At 40.4% G+C, this 14,482-nt stretch overlaps 1 protein-coding gene across 6 annotated transcripts in view; it reads right to left on the bottom strand.

Moving 5' to 3' along the window:
- CUNH11orf87 (chromosome unknown C11orf87 homolog) overlaps positions 1-14,482 on the bottom strand; it is a 237,884-nt gene that overhangs the window by 5,951 nt on the left and 217,451 nt on the right. The window contains exon 1 of one of the 6 annotated variants that reach the window (XM_012474593.2): positions 857-930. The exons of 2 other annotated variants lie outside the window; for them this stretch is intronic. The gene's annotated coding sequence lies outside the window, so the exon portion shown is untranslated. Of the gene's footprint in view, positions 1-88; positions 122-240; positions 389-856; positions 931-14,482 lie in introns of those variants that run through there. 3 more of the 6 variants (XM_012474594.2, XM_064375398.1, XM_012474597.3) reach the window with 3 other exon arrangements.

Below are 14,482 nucleotides of genomic sequence, written 5' to 3'. Positions count from 1 at the left end.
TACTCAGCAGATAAGGCAGCCTCCCTTCCGCCCTTCACAACTTTATAATTGCAACAGACACGCAGCCGCTTCGGATTGAATTCCCTACTTCCCAGAGCACCGGCTCTCCTCTTTTCTGCTCCCTCTCGGCGGATGTCTTCACCTGGATCCTACCCTTCCTAGCACCCACCCTGGGCCACCGAGCGGGCTCCGGGTACGCAGTCCTCCCTTCTTCCCACCCCCTCCCCACTCCAGACTCGCCCTCTCTGGAACGGCGTCAGATCCCTTGGGTTCCATTCCCAGGGGGATACCCCTGGCACCACATCTCACTCTGCCTCTGTCTGCGACCCTGGCTGACGCGCAGGAACGTGCTCCATCTCTTCTCCAGCCTTCTTCCCTGGCATTCTCCCCCCTCCAAAAAAAAAAAAGAGCGGAAACATCCTTCCCAGCTGACACATTCCCACAAACCCCCCCCCCATCTCCCTGTGACCCCAGCTTGGCAGTAGCCTGCTTCTTTCTAGAGGAGCTGGAATGGGAAGGGGAGGGTTTCCACCTTCAAAGTTTGGGGAACAGACCTCCTTTCTGTCCTTCCCAGACCCAGCCGGAAGGCCCCGAGGCTTTTCCGGGAGAACGGAGCCAGTAGACCCGAAGCTCACAGGGAGCCTCCTAGCTGCTCCCAAGAGGCAGCTGCAAACTGTTGCACTGCGGAGCAGCGAGATAGCGTGCAAGCAAGCCGGATCCAGGTCCGGGGCAGGGGCGGGGGCCAGAGCTATGGCCAGAGGTGGCTGCACAGGCCGCCTGAGCTGCCTTCCCCAGTCGCGCCGGGTCTTCAGGTCACCTGGCCATCAGAAGCCTTTAGTCGCACCTTGCCTCTTACCTGGACCGCCAGCTGGCTGCAAGGAGGGAGCCCCAGCCGCGCGGCTGCAGTGGCGCCTGCAGAAGGCGCGGAGTGAATGGGCCAGAGACCAACCGAGCCGCGCTGCCGCCACCGCCGCCGCCTTCACCGCCGCTTCAGGGAGCTCAGCTCGCAGCCTATTGCCAGAGAGGCTGGTGACGTCAGGCAGCCACTGCCAGGGCTCTAAGCCACCCCTCGGGCCCCCACCCACCCTCTTACCCCAACATCTTGTCCTGGCATAGCGAGCCTCTGATACACACTTCCCAGTTCCCTGCCCTTCTCCAGCCCAGGAGCTGGGAGGAGCAACCCCCACCCCAACCCTGCAAGAAACCCACCTTTCTCACTCTCTTGCCTGGGAAAGGTTGAATCTTCAGTTCTCCAGCTTTCTGATTTTGTTCTAGAGCTGACCCTTTGGTGCCAGGATCACATTTTTACACCCTGGAGAACCATCTCCTTTCACTGCACAGATCAGACTTTCTCCCTGGTGGCTGAAGAAAATTCCCCACCCCAAATCCTCTCTGTGCTGCCCCTGGTTCTGAACATAAACTGCATGCATTAGATGACAGGGGCATTTCTCAACCCAAGTGTGACAGAACCCAAAACACAAACCTGAACAATTAAAAAATCCAAATTAGCCATTTTTCTCCCCTGGAGTTTCCAAGTTATCTTTCACTCCCCCTGATTCATGATTCTCCTTCTTGCATCCTTCACCTACTCATCTTTAGGCCCCAGACTCACTCAATGTATTAAACACCCCTTCTATTCTGACAACGTAGACACTTATGAGCACACAAAGCATACAGAGTCTTACAAGGCAGAAAGATGAAATTACTCACAGGAAGGCAGAAAGAACTCCTTATGAAAATGCCAAGTATTGTAGCTCACACAAAGTACCCCTTCATTGGCCCTAATTCTTGGGAAAGTGTTTGGAGCACAACCTTTTAGCAAAAGATAAAACTTCCAGAAAAGAATTCAACGGCTTCTCTAAATCTGGAAAGAGACTAGTCATCTATTGGTTTAAAAGTCTTGGAAAAATATGAATAGTGCATTTAGTGACAGCATCTAGCTTTGAAAAGGAGTATGCTCATTTTTCTGTTGGAGAAGCCAGCTAGGAACAGTACCTAAAGACATTGCATGGTCTTTGAAGGCACTCAGGTGTCTTATTAAAGAAGAAATACACTCGGGTGTATTTTCTTCTTTCCTCTTTGTCTTGTTTTCTCTGAGTCTAGTACAGTGCCTGCAGCTTGCTTACTTGCTAAATTGAATGGTGCAGTATATGTTGTTGTTCTTTCCTGTGACGCATCAGAAATGACTGATGACCACTTACCTGCTTGTATTTGCTGTACTTGTAAAGAAAGAGGGTCTGACAGGTGGAAGAAAAAGCTGTAAACTGGGGGTGTCTTCTTCTGACCCTGTGATGAGGATTACACAGTTACTGATGACCACCCCCCACCCCAATGCTAGCATCACCTTCCTGCCTGGAATGAGTGCATGCTTGAAATAGCCACCTGCCACATTTGGACAATTTGGCTTTGGTGGTCTCGGGATGGAATGGTGAGTCTTTTTTTTTTTTTTTTCTTTTTTCCACTGTGACTAAGTGACACTTTACCATTGACTCCTGACAGGCAATGCCCCATTTTTACACACTCTCTTTGCTCCTGAAAACTTCAGTCTAATAAACATTTTGTAAAGATAATCCAATTTTGAATACTCCAAAAAGAGATCTGCCTATTTCAAGAACAGGATATTTAGGGAAATAACAGTAATAGAATCTTTTTTGCAGTGCTATTTTCAGCACTGAGCATATAGCAATATTTTATAATTTTTAAAAAGTTATCTTGTAAAGCAAAGAATTTTTACATAATTAGAATTGACTCTCAGTGGTCCTTCTGTTTTCTAGATTTGAAGAAATGAGTTATTGGGTTTTCCCTATGGGGAATATATCTTTACAACATGTTGTTATGGGATTACAATATGTATGTAATGGGATTTTTCTTGCATGCCAAGCTCCAAGGGCATGTCAGAAGGCTTCCAATGTTATTCTTTTGTAACAAATGATAGCCATCTGTTATACCAGGAGTGCTAAAACTGTGTGCATTATTTTATACATCCTATGAAAAGACAAGGTCTTAATCTGGAGAACTTACAGTCTACAGCAGATGAACGTGATTCACCAAGACAATGGTATTTAACCGGAAATGATTTAGGTAGATTAAAGACAGTAGTTTTCATGTCAAAAGCATGGTACACTTTTTTTTCTTTTCTCTTTCAAGAAGAGGCAGTAGGTTCATAATTTGTTCTTACCCAGAGGACAAATGTCCTAAATACATAGAGTTGGATGTCATCAGGCAGTGTGTTTCAAACCCAAGGAAGAGCAATGACAGCAAATATGCACACCTCTTGGACTGCAGGAATTGATCTCACTGACTTACCGTATGATTTTGGCACATCTGGCTCAACGACAAGGCTTCTTCCAGACAATATCATTGTTGCCACTATTTTTCCCACCAAACTTCACAAGCCACACTCCCAAGAGTGGAGAACCAAGAAGGTTCTGAAATTCCTGTAATCTTCCCTTGTAATGGGGATGCCCCTCTGGACACAAGCAGGTTCCAAATATTTAACACCATTTAATATTTCAAGTTTAATGAAGAATCCCAATCTAACTTAGAAAAAAGTGCCACATGGGCACCTGTACCTAAATCAAAGAAGCATTGATTCAATAATAATAACTGTTATTTGCCAAACACTTACTATGTGCCAGGCTATACTAAACCCTATATTAGCATTAATCCTCTCTACAACCTTGCAAGGTTATTTTTTCCAAAATACAAAATTATTAATTCATTATTTGTTCAACAAAAATCTTTGAGTACCTGCTATAGGTAAAGTGAGAAAACTAAAGCTCAGAGTGTTTAAAGGCCATGTCCAGGTAACTCACTGAGAAGTATATTACCACATATATTATTGGGCTAAAACCGAGGTAAACTGATTCCAAAGTATTCTTTTTGTGACTACTTTTTCATGACTGATGGCTTCTCTCTGTCTCTCACACTCTTTCCCTTTCTGTTTTTCTCTTTCACACACACTCCTCTATTTTTATTTTTATTTTACTTCTATCTACTTTTGATTGGGGTAATATGTAAAGCTAGAGAAAAGCAGAGATGCTTGGTTGAAGTACAGGAGGGAAGATGGGAAATCCCCATTGTTCAGGTCTTTCCTTCCAATCAGCAGCAGTCTACAGGATCTCCACAGATTCCCGTGGACTGAACAAAGTCTAGTTTGACTTACGCAGGTCATTCTAAACAACAGTACAGCATAATATATGCCAGGCTCCTCTTCGATTTACAGATACTTTTCTAGCGAATGCACAACTGATTCTGACATTTTGCCTAATCTTATATATCCTCTAATCTGGGTCCCTGCATACCTAGAGAGGTATTTAGCATTTGCTTTCAAGTTAAATAAAGAATCTCGAGCTAACTTAGAGAAAAGTGTCATATGTTGCCATGTTACTATTAAATCAACTACTGCCCCAGCCAGCAAATAATTAATAAACAAAGCTCAGAGTGAAGCTCTTAACTTTGTTCTAGTTATCTAGTTTTATTCTAATTCAGTATTGTCATCTGCAAAATGGCAATAATAGTAATAGAATCTTTTCTGGAGTGCTGTTTTCAGCACTGAGCATATAGCAAGCATTCATTAGCTCATTACATTATAAAGAAAATTACTAAGATTGATATTTTATCCCTGGCAATAGAAGCACTATATTGTTTTGGACATCAAAATTCAGAAAAAAATTGGTAAGTATTAGTGTCCTCTGTGTGAAGATGACTAGAAAGGTGAAGGGACTGAAAACAATGATAGATAATAAGCAATTCAAAGAGCTGAAAATACTAATCTTAAGGGATGTGAAAGATGTGGGGAATGTATCGTAGCCTCTTAAAATGTTTAGAGTATCATCAATAGGAGATGGATTTATCCTACCCAACATACTCCAGAGATAACAGAAATATAGAAAAACAGATGTAGGATAGGAAGCCTTTTTCAATGCATTATTTCACTAGTGGAAAGACCTTTCTAACCACGGAGCTGGTTATCATGTACATCAGCAGTCTTCAAACTGGAGGAGTCAATCCCTGAGAATACATTAGAAATTTGCCAGGGGAATATGTACAGTTTTAAGGGAATTTTTTTCCAAGTCATTTACCTCTATATGTACTTCTCCCCAAAATGTATCTATCTGGGATTAAAATTTATCTTTTGTCACCTCTCCTTGCATTTGTCCTATTTCACAAAAGAAAAACGTATGTCTCACCAGTCCTCAATCTTACTATAGTGCATTTACTCAGGGTGTGAAAACCTTTGTGAAACTATGAAAAGCAATACCTTGAGGACGTATGGCTCCTGAGAGAGGTGACAGATGTCATTTGGGGACAAACTCATTTTAAGGCTCTGTGTTTTACCTATCTATGTATCAATTTATCTTAGAGTTTAAAAGTAAGGTGGTTGTCAGAGGAATGAAAGTATTCTGGTTTATTTAAATTGAAAAATGGATCCAGACTGTTTTTGGAAACAGTAAGCCTGATTTGTCTATTTAGATTGACGGTTAGAACTGGATTTGCCTGATAGATTGTATGGAAGACATGCTACACAAATTGAATGCATTAAATCTGTTGATCCAAAGTTTTTACCAAATATATTTAAAGAAAATGTAGGATATGGAATATGACAGAAATTACACTATTTAAAAGTATTAAATTTGTGATTTAGAAGTTTTAGATGTCAACTTAAAAATGTACAAAGGAGTCTATGATTTTCCAAAATTATTTTAGGGAGCATATGGGTAAAAAATCTCTGAAGATTACTTTTCCAAAGCATCTAGCCCCTGTTACATCATCTGGAAAAACTCAAACACAAATGAGACCCACCAGAGGTGTCATAGAGATTTCTTACTGAACTGGGTGTTTGAATTAGGTGGCTCCTCTAATTTTTAAGAAATATGAAAGCCTATGCACCTTTACATGCCCTTCAGGTGCTGCTAAGCTCCAGTGACACAAAGATATGCTTCATCTCTTTACACTTCATAGTAAAACCATTCTCTGATTATGCCTCAGGCCCAGTTAAATTTGAATGTTTGTGCAAAAAGTGAAGATTCCTCTTGTCCCATGATTCTTGACTGGGAAACTCATTTATTGAACAAATACCCAGAGTGCACCTACCATGTGCCACAAATTGCATCAAGGGCTTGGTACACCAGGGATCACGGAAAAGTCTCTGCAATTGGAAACTTGCATTCTAGTTACACAGGTGATCACATTCTGATTATCTGGTCAAAGAGAATGTTAACAATTCCCTCTTTTCCTAATATTTTTAAATAAACTATCCTGTCAAAGAACAGAAGACTGTATACTAAGTTGACTGATAGATGTGAAGTTAAAGGGGTAGATGGGTAAAAATAGATGGACCAGCAGATGTCAAATATTTGATTAGATCTTTGTGATGAACAGATCCTGGATAATGAGAGACCTGGATCATGATCAGAAACCAAGTGGCATATGCTTCTTTCAAGTGCTGTAGGCTGTGAAACTGCTTTTCATAAGAAAGATAAAGTGAAAATACTTCCATCATCCAGAAAAAGATATGTCTATATTAGGGTTTCTCAACCTTGCCACTATAGGAGTTTGGGGCCATATACTTCTTTGTTGTGGGAGGCTGTCTAGTGCCTTGTAGGCTGTTGTGATTAGCAGTATTCCAAAGATGGTACCACAATATTAAATCATTAAATCCAATGGTTATTTAACAAAAAAACTAATTGAGATACTTCTGTGACTTTTTTTTTTTTTTTTTTTTTTTTGATACAGGGTCTTGCTCTGTCATCCAGACCAGAGTACAGTGGTGCAATCATAGCTCACTGCAGCCTTGACCTCCTAGGTTCAAGCAATCCTCCTGCCTCAGCGCCCATCACGCCGGCCCCCCAAGTTGCTGGGACTACAGGCATGTGCTATCATATCTGGCTAATTTTTTTAATTAATTCACTTTTTGGTAGAGCTGGTGGGGGGAGTCTTACTATACTGCCCAGGTTGGATGGTATGACAAAAATTTTTTTAGATGTAATCAAAGTCCCAAATAGCTAAACTTAAGACATGGAGATTATTCCAATAGGCCTGATCCAATCAAGTGAGCTCTTTTAAAGAAGAAGGTTATTTCCCCACACACCCCCACCTCCCAAGCAGAAGAAGAGAAAATCAGAGATTCAAGGCACTTGGGGGATTCAACATGCGATGGTTGATGTTGAAGATGGAGGAGTCACAAGCAAACCAATATGGGTGTCCTTTAGGAGCTGGGAACAGCCTCTGGCTGATAGCCAGCAAGGAAATGGAGAGTTCGATGTTACAACTTTAAGAAACTAACTTTTTCCAACAAATGTGAATAAGCTCTGAAGTGGATTCTTCCCCATAGCCTCCAGATAAGAGCCCAGTCTGGCTTGATTTCATCCCTGGGAGACTCTAACCAGAGAAGCTGGTCAAGCCCCACTTCCTCCACCCATCAGACTGCTGACCTACAGAACTATCAGGTATAAATGTGTAATTTTTAAGCTACTAAGTTCATGGTGACTTGTTATGCAGCAATAGGGAACTAATATGGATGCTTAGCACCATTCCTGGCCTCTACTCACTAGATGCCAATATAGCACCCCTCCTTAGCTGTGACAATCAAAAATGTGTCTAACACTGTCAAAAGTATGGGGGGTCAAGGGATAGCAATATCACCCCTGGGTGAGAACTACTGGCCTAAACATACAACTTATCTCCGTACAGTTAGAAAACAATGGTTCAGAGAAAGAGATGGGTATCTTCTTGAGCCTTACTTGTATTTTATGACAACTTCATTGATTATTTTCTCTGAGTTATTTAATTGAGAAACACTGATGTGGAAAGAAAACATCAGGCATTCTCTAAGAAATCAATCTGCAACAAAAGCAAAAAAGATTAAGTCCAGGGATCAATAAAGAGGGTTTGGGGAAGAACAAATAGTGCCAATACAATTTTTGTTTTCCATGGTAAATGAAATTTCATGCAAAGAAAGGGAAAGTGATCTTGCTAGATTTGAGTATGGTTTCTTTGTTTTGTTTTCTATAACACAGAAGTCCACAGCAGGAAAGAAATACTTGGTTTGAGTCACATATTGTTTAAGTTGGTGTATAGTATACAATGTTCTGGAAGACTGATGGAACACAGTGATAGTGACTTATTCCACATTGGAGGTGGCCATCTCAATTCCTCCTGTTTCTCACATCCTTGTCAAGTAGATATTACTGTATTCATTTTAATACCCAAGAGACAAAGCCAAATGGCCCCATGGTTTCATGGGTTTTCAATCTTTTTTTTTTTTTTTTTTGAGATTGAGTTTTACTCTGTCAGCCAGGCTGGAGTGCAGTGGTGTGATCTTGGCTTACTGCAACCTCCACCTCCTGACCTCAAGTGATTCTCTTGCCTCAGACTCCTGAGTAGCTGGGATCACAGGCACCAGCCACCACACCCAGCTAATAATCGTGTTTTTAGTAGAGACATGGTTTCGCCATGTTGGCCAGGCTGGTCTCAAACTCTGGACCTCTGGTGATCCACCTGCCTCAGCCTCCCAAAGTGCTAGGATTACAGGTGTGAGTCACCACGCCCGGCCTCAACCTTTAATATCTTAGAGTCTTTTTTATTGTCTATATATCACTTTATGCTTGAACAAGAAAACAGATGAAGACATGTGAATATGGCTTTAAAATAGCCTGGGAGTTATTAACCACAAAGTATGGCTGACTAGGAAGAAACACATGGGACAGCTTAGATTTCTTCCAGCTCAATATGTTGCCTTTTCTCTACATCAATTGCTATCAACTATACTTTTTATTACCGTAACAGGACATACAGAGAGTAAAGCCAGAGTGTTTCTGAGGAACACAAAAGCAACAATAAAGCAGGAATACTGGCATGTTGAACAGGCACATCTGATGTAATCAAGTGAAACTTTTTTGTTGTTTCACTGTTCCTTCAGATATTGTAAATAATTTTTTTCCAGGTGCTAGATGAAAAAAATGGTTAAGTTTTGGTGACTTTTTGAATCACTTTTATTTAAAAGACAATCCTACAACCCTTTAAATCATAAACACAATGTCAATTCAGTAGAGCCTCTAGTCTAAGACACGCATAAAAATTCAAAAATTATTTTCTTTTCTCAAATCTTGGAGTTATTTTAGACAGAAAGCCTGGAGCAGGAAAAGAAGTAATATTTGGCTTCTTCTCTATTTAGCTGGCTTTTATTTTTCTTTTCCCCCTCTGCTTATCCCTAGATTACTAGTTTCTTATATCTCTGTAGTCAAAGCAAATAAGAGGAAAATGTTAATGAGATAAGAATATTTTAGTTAGATTGTTTCTTTACACTCCTGGAGCCTGACAGATGTTTAGATTGACTCAGGATGAGGAACTCTTTCCTTGACCTGTTTACATTCACCTGTTTGCTCAGTTGTCACTGCTCACTATTTCTTCATCTATTAGGAATCTCTAATTTATTTCAGCTCCTTGTTGCTTAATCCAAAGATAAAACTTTTGAGAAAGAACATTCAGTACCTACCCAATAACTTTTCTACCTGAGGAAAAGGAGCTGGAAATTTATGCACCAACTCTATCTCATTTATTGCAGGCCATCACTTTCTAAGAACTGAGGAACTATCCCAGCAGCATGTTAGTATCAGTTCCAGGAGTCCGTCCTAGTACATTTCGCTGAAGTCATGAGAGAAATGTCTCCGTTTCCAAAAATCCTCTTTCCAGTCTTAAATTTCTCACTGCTGGGCTAGCACTCTTAAAAGTCCACTTTGAGGTATGTTCTCTCTGATTCTTCCAGGAAAGATTAGCCAGTACTTGCAGCTCATTTGTTAACAATTCCTTGTTTTTTGTTTTCCTGGAATAGGGAAAGTATTTTTTCCAGGGGTTCAAACTGAGTTTTGGCCCAAGTTATTGTCCTAGAATCTGTGGGGGAAGTACAGGTAATGTTTAAAGAAGACAAATACCATTTTATGAGGTGTCTGCCTTAGGTGAGTCTTCTTTATATTTTCTAGGCAACAAGCATATGACATCCTTTAACAATGGGGAGTGAATGATTTCCACATGGCTAGAGGTTTGGAAGAATGTGGAATTTCAAGGTTCCAAAGCACATCTATCCTCAAATATCCCCTTCTCAGGTCTCAGGCATAATCCTTTTCTACCAAGGCATAAAGTCTCATATTTATCTTCAAGGTTGAGAAGTAAGTCTTTGCAATTTTCTCTCTCTCTCACACATTCAGGTCCCAGATTTGATTTTCAGCTGGATCTGCTCTCTAGTTACAGTAAATATATTATCCTTCAATGCTGCATTGTCTTTTGAGTTTCACACTGAGCTCTTTCTTTATGGTCAGCTGAATGAAAGTTGTCATTTTTTCCCTTCAATGCCACTATGACAAAAACAATCAATTCCACAGTCTTCATAATTACCATTGCCACCATATTGAAGAAATGCTAGCAATATTGCATAAGCCTATATCCTATCATAATTCAGTACAAATGAGAGTAGTATAATAACCATTACACTACAGAAAAATACCCAGATGAGAGCATTTGTAATTGAGATGCTCAGTATGACAGGAATTATCAGCACCATCTTATCACTAGTAGTAATGGGGACCTTTTGTGATCTGGCTGGCAAGTCCTAGAATCCCATCATGAGGGTATTCTTCCTTGGACTTTTTCTAGCACCAGTTGTCTTAGTTTAGGTTCACCCAGAACAAGACCCTGAGGCAGGGACAGGAATAAAAATACTTTGTTTGGAAGTGGTTGGTATGGAATACCAGTAGGAGAGTGAGAAAGTGATACAGGGAAGAAAAGACAGCCAATAAAAGGTATGCTACTAAGACAGCTACCATGAGAGTTTATACTCACAGGGACATTTTGGGAAATAGTGCCAAATACATGCCTCAGGGGCATTCCAGATTAGAAACAAGGGAGCTGTGGAATGTGTAGATGTGTAAATGCACTTCAGACTTACCTCACTTCCATCTAGGTTTAAGACTGCTCCAAGGAGAAGCTAATTCCTTGAGAATCTGATATACTTTAACCACAGGCATAGTGACCTCCTCTAGTTCCAGAAAAAGGCCTTGGGAGCAGTTACTAGTAATTTGAAGTCAGTAGTAGCACACTGAAATAGAAGGGCTTAAGAGATATAGGTGAAACAGTGACAACAATTGTTACGAGTTCCTCCATGTGGCTTACGTTTGCTCTATGGAAAACGTTCATGTACCTTTGCTCTGAATGGGCTTAAAGAATTCAGATCAATACAATTACAGTAAATGTCTCCTGATTCTGTCACCAATGCAACCTATCTGCCTTTTGTCATCTAGGTTTTCTGCATGAGAATCAAACCCAGGTAAACAGCACCCCTCTCTAGCAACTGCAGTAACACACACACGCAACATATATACATACGTATGCCACATATTTGGCACCATTTCTCAAAATTTCCTTGTGAGCATAAAATCTCATGGTAGCTGGCTTAGTAGTATACCTTTTAATGACTGTATTTTCCTCCCTGTATCACTTTCTCACTCCCTTGCTGGTATTCTACACAACTTCTAAACAATCTATATATGTATATAACTCCAAAGGGCCATATAAGAATCTGTACCATTAGGCATGATGCAAAAGAAAGAGTAGAAACTTTTTTTTTCTTGTAGAGGTTGCAGAAAGATTTATTTTAGGTGTACACCTGCCCAGCTTAGACTGATGTCCAAAATGGCGGAGTGTTAGACAAAGGAGACAGGCTTTCCTTTATACTTTTCAGGGAGTGAAAATACAAAGCAGGAAGTTTTACAGAAATGGGCACAAAGGCAGTTCATCACCCTGACATGTCTTGTGGCATGTCTTATATCTTGAAAAACATGTTTGTAACTTAACTTACCATGCGGCGGCCTTGCAGGTGTTCCACAAGGAAAACAGGGACTTACAGAAGTTTTTTTTTTTTTTTTAAATATTTTATTGCACTTTAGATTCTGGGGTACATGTGCAGAAGATGCAGGATTGTTGCATAGGTACCTACATGGCAGTGTGGTTTGCTGCTTCCATCCCCCGTCACCTATATCTGGCATTTCTCCCCATGTTATCCCTCCCCAACCTCCCTACCCCACCCCGCTATCCCTCCCCTATTCACCCCCAACAGACCCCAGTGTGTGATGCTCCCGTCCCTGTGTCCACGTATTCTCATTCTTCAACACCCACCTATGAGTGAGGACATACCATGTTTGACTTTCTGTTCTTGTGTCAGTTTGCTGAGAATGATGGTTTCCAGATATATCCATGTCCCTGCAAAGGAGACAAACTCATCGTTTTTCATGGCTGCATAGTGTTCCATGGTGTATATGTGCCACATTTTCTTTGTCCATTCTATCATTGATGGACATTTGGGTTTGTTCCAGGTCTTTGCTATTGTAAACAGTGCCACAATAAACATACATGTGCACGTGTCTTTACAATGGAATGATTTATAATCCTTTGGATATATACCCAGTAATGGGATTCCTGGGTCAAATGGAATTTCTATTTCTAGGTCCTTGAGGAATCGCCACTCTGTCTTTGACAACGGTTGAACTAGTTTACACTCCCCCCAACAGTATAAAAGTGTTCCTATTTCTCCACATCCCCTCCAGCATCTGCTGTCTCCTAATTTTTAAACGATTGCCATTCTAACTGGCGTTGAGATGGTACCTCAATGTGGTTTTAATTTGCATTTCTCTAACGACCAGTGATGATGAGGATTTTTTCATATGTTTGTTGGCCTCATATATATTCTCTTTTGAAAGGTGTCTGTTCATATCCTTAGTCCACTTTTGAATGGGTTTGTTTGTTTGCTTCTTGTAAATCTGTTTTAGTTCTTTGTAGATTCTGTATATTAGCCCTTAGATAGGTAGATTGCAAAAATTTTTTCCCATTCTCTTGGTTCCTGGTTCACTCTAATGATTGTTTCTTTGGCTGTGCAGAAGCTCTGAAGTTTAATTAGATCCCATTTGTCTATTTTGGCTTTTGTTGCCAATGCTTTTGGTGTTTTAGTCATGAATTACTTGCCTATGTCCTGAATGGTTTTGCCTAGGTTTTCTTCCAGGGCTTTTTATGGTTTTAGGTCTTATGTTTAAGTCTTTAATCCATCTGGAGTTAATTTTAGTGTAAGGTGTCAGGAAGGGGTCCAGTTTCTGCTTTCTGCACATGGCTAGCCAGTTTTCCCAACACCATTTATTAAACAGGGAATACTTTCCCAATTGCTTGTTTTTGTCAGGTTTGTCAAAGATCAGCTTGTTGCAGATGTGTGGCATTGCCTCTGAGGCCTCTGTTCTGTTCCATTAGTCTATGTCTCTGTTTTGGTACCAGTACCATGCTGTTTTGATTACTGTAGCCATGTAGTATAGTTTGAAGTCAGGTAGCTTGATGCCTCCAGCTTTGTTCTTTTTGCTTAGAATGGTCTTGGCTTTGTGGGCTCTCTTTAGGTTCCATATGAAGTTTAAGATGTTTTCTATTTCCAATTCTGTGAAGAGGGTATTAGGTAAATTGATGTGGATAGCATTGAATCTATAAATTACTTTGGGCAGTATGGCCAATTTCACAATATTGATTCTTCCTAACCATGAACATGGAATGTTTTCCATCTGTTTGTGTTCTCTCTTATTTCCTTGAGCAGTGGTTTGTAGTTGTCCTTGAAGAGGTCCTTTACATCCTTTGTTAGTTGTATTCCTAGGTATTTTATTCTCTTTGTAGCAGTTGTGAATGGCAGTTTGTTCTTGATTTGGCTCTCTTTAAGTCTGTTATTGGTGTATAGGAATGCTTGTGATTTCTGCATAATGATTTTGTATCCTGAGACTTTGCTGAAGTTTCTATCAGTTTCAGGATATTTGGGGCTGAGATGATGGGGTCTTCTAAATACACAATCATGTTGTCTGCAAATAGAGAAAATTTGACTTCCTCCTTTCCTAGTTGAATACCCTTTTTCTTGCCTGATTGCTCTGGCTAGAATTTCCAATACTATATTGAATAGGAGTGGTGAGAGAGAGCATACTTGTCTTGTGCCAGATTTCAAAGGGAATGCTTCCAGTTTTTGCCCATTCAGTATAATATTGGCTGTGGGTTTGTCATAAATAGCTTTTATTATTTTGAGATACATTCAGTTGATACCTAGTTTATTGAGAGTTTTTAGCATAAAGGACTGTTGAAATTTATTGAAGGCTTCTCTGCATCTATTGAGATAATCATGTGATTTTTGTCTTTGGTTCTGTATGTGGTGAATTACGTTTATAGACTTGCGTATATTGAAGCAGACTTGCATTCCCAGGATGAAGCCTACTTGATCATGATGGATAAACTTTTTGATGTGCTGTTGCAATCTGTTTGCCAGTATTTTATTGAAGATTTTTGCATCTATGTTCATCATGGATATTGCCCTGATGTTTTCTTTTTTTGTTAGATATCTACCAGGTTTTGGTATCATGACGATGTTGGTCTTATAAAATGATTTGGGAAGGATTCCCTCTTTTTGGATTGTTTG

Source organism: Aotus nancymaae, unplaced genomic scaffold (genome assembly GCF_030222135.1).
Source record: "Aotus nancymaae isolate 86718 unplaced genomic scaffold, 86718_ANA_hifiasm-v0.15.2.pri h1tg000012l, whole genome shotgun sequence".
NCBI lineage: Eukaryota > Metazoa > Chordata > Mammalia > Primates > Aotidae > Aotus > Aotus nancymaae.
This window is presented reverse-complemented; position numbering and strand designations above follow the sequence as displayed.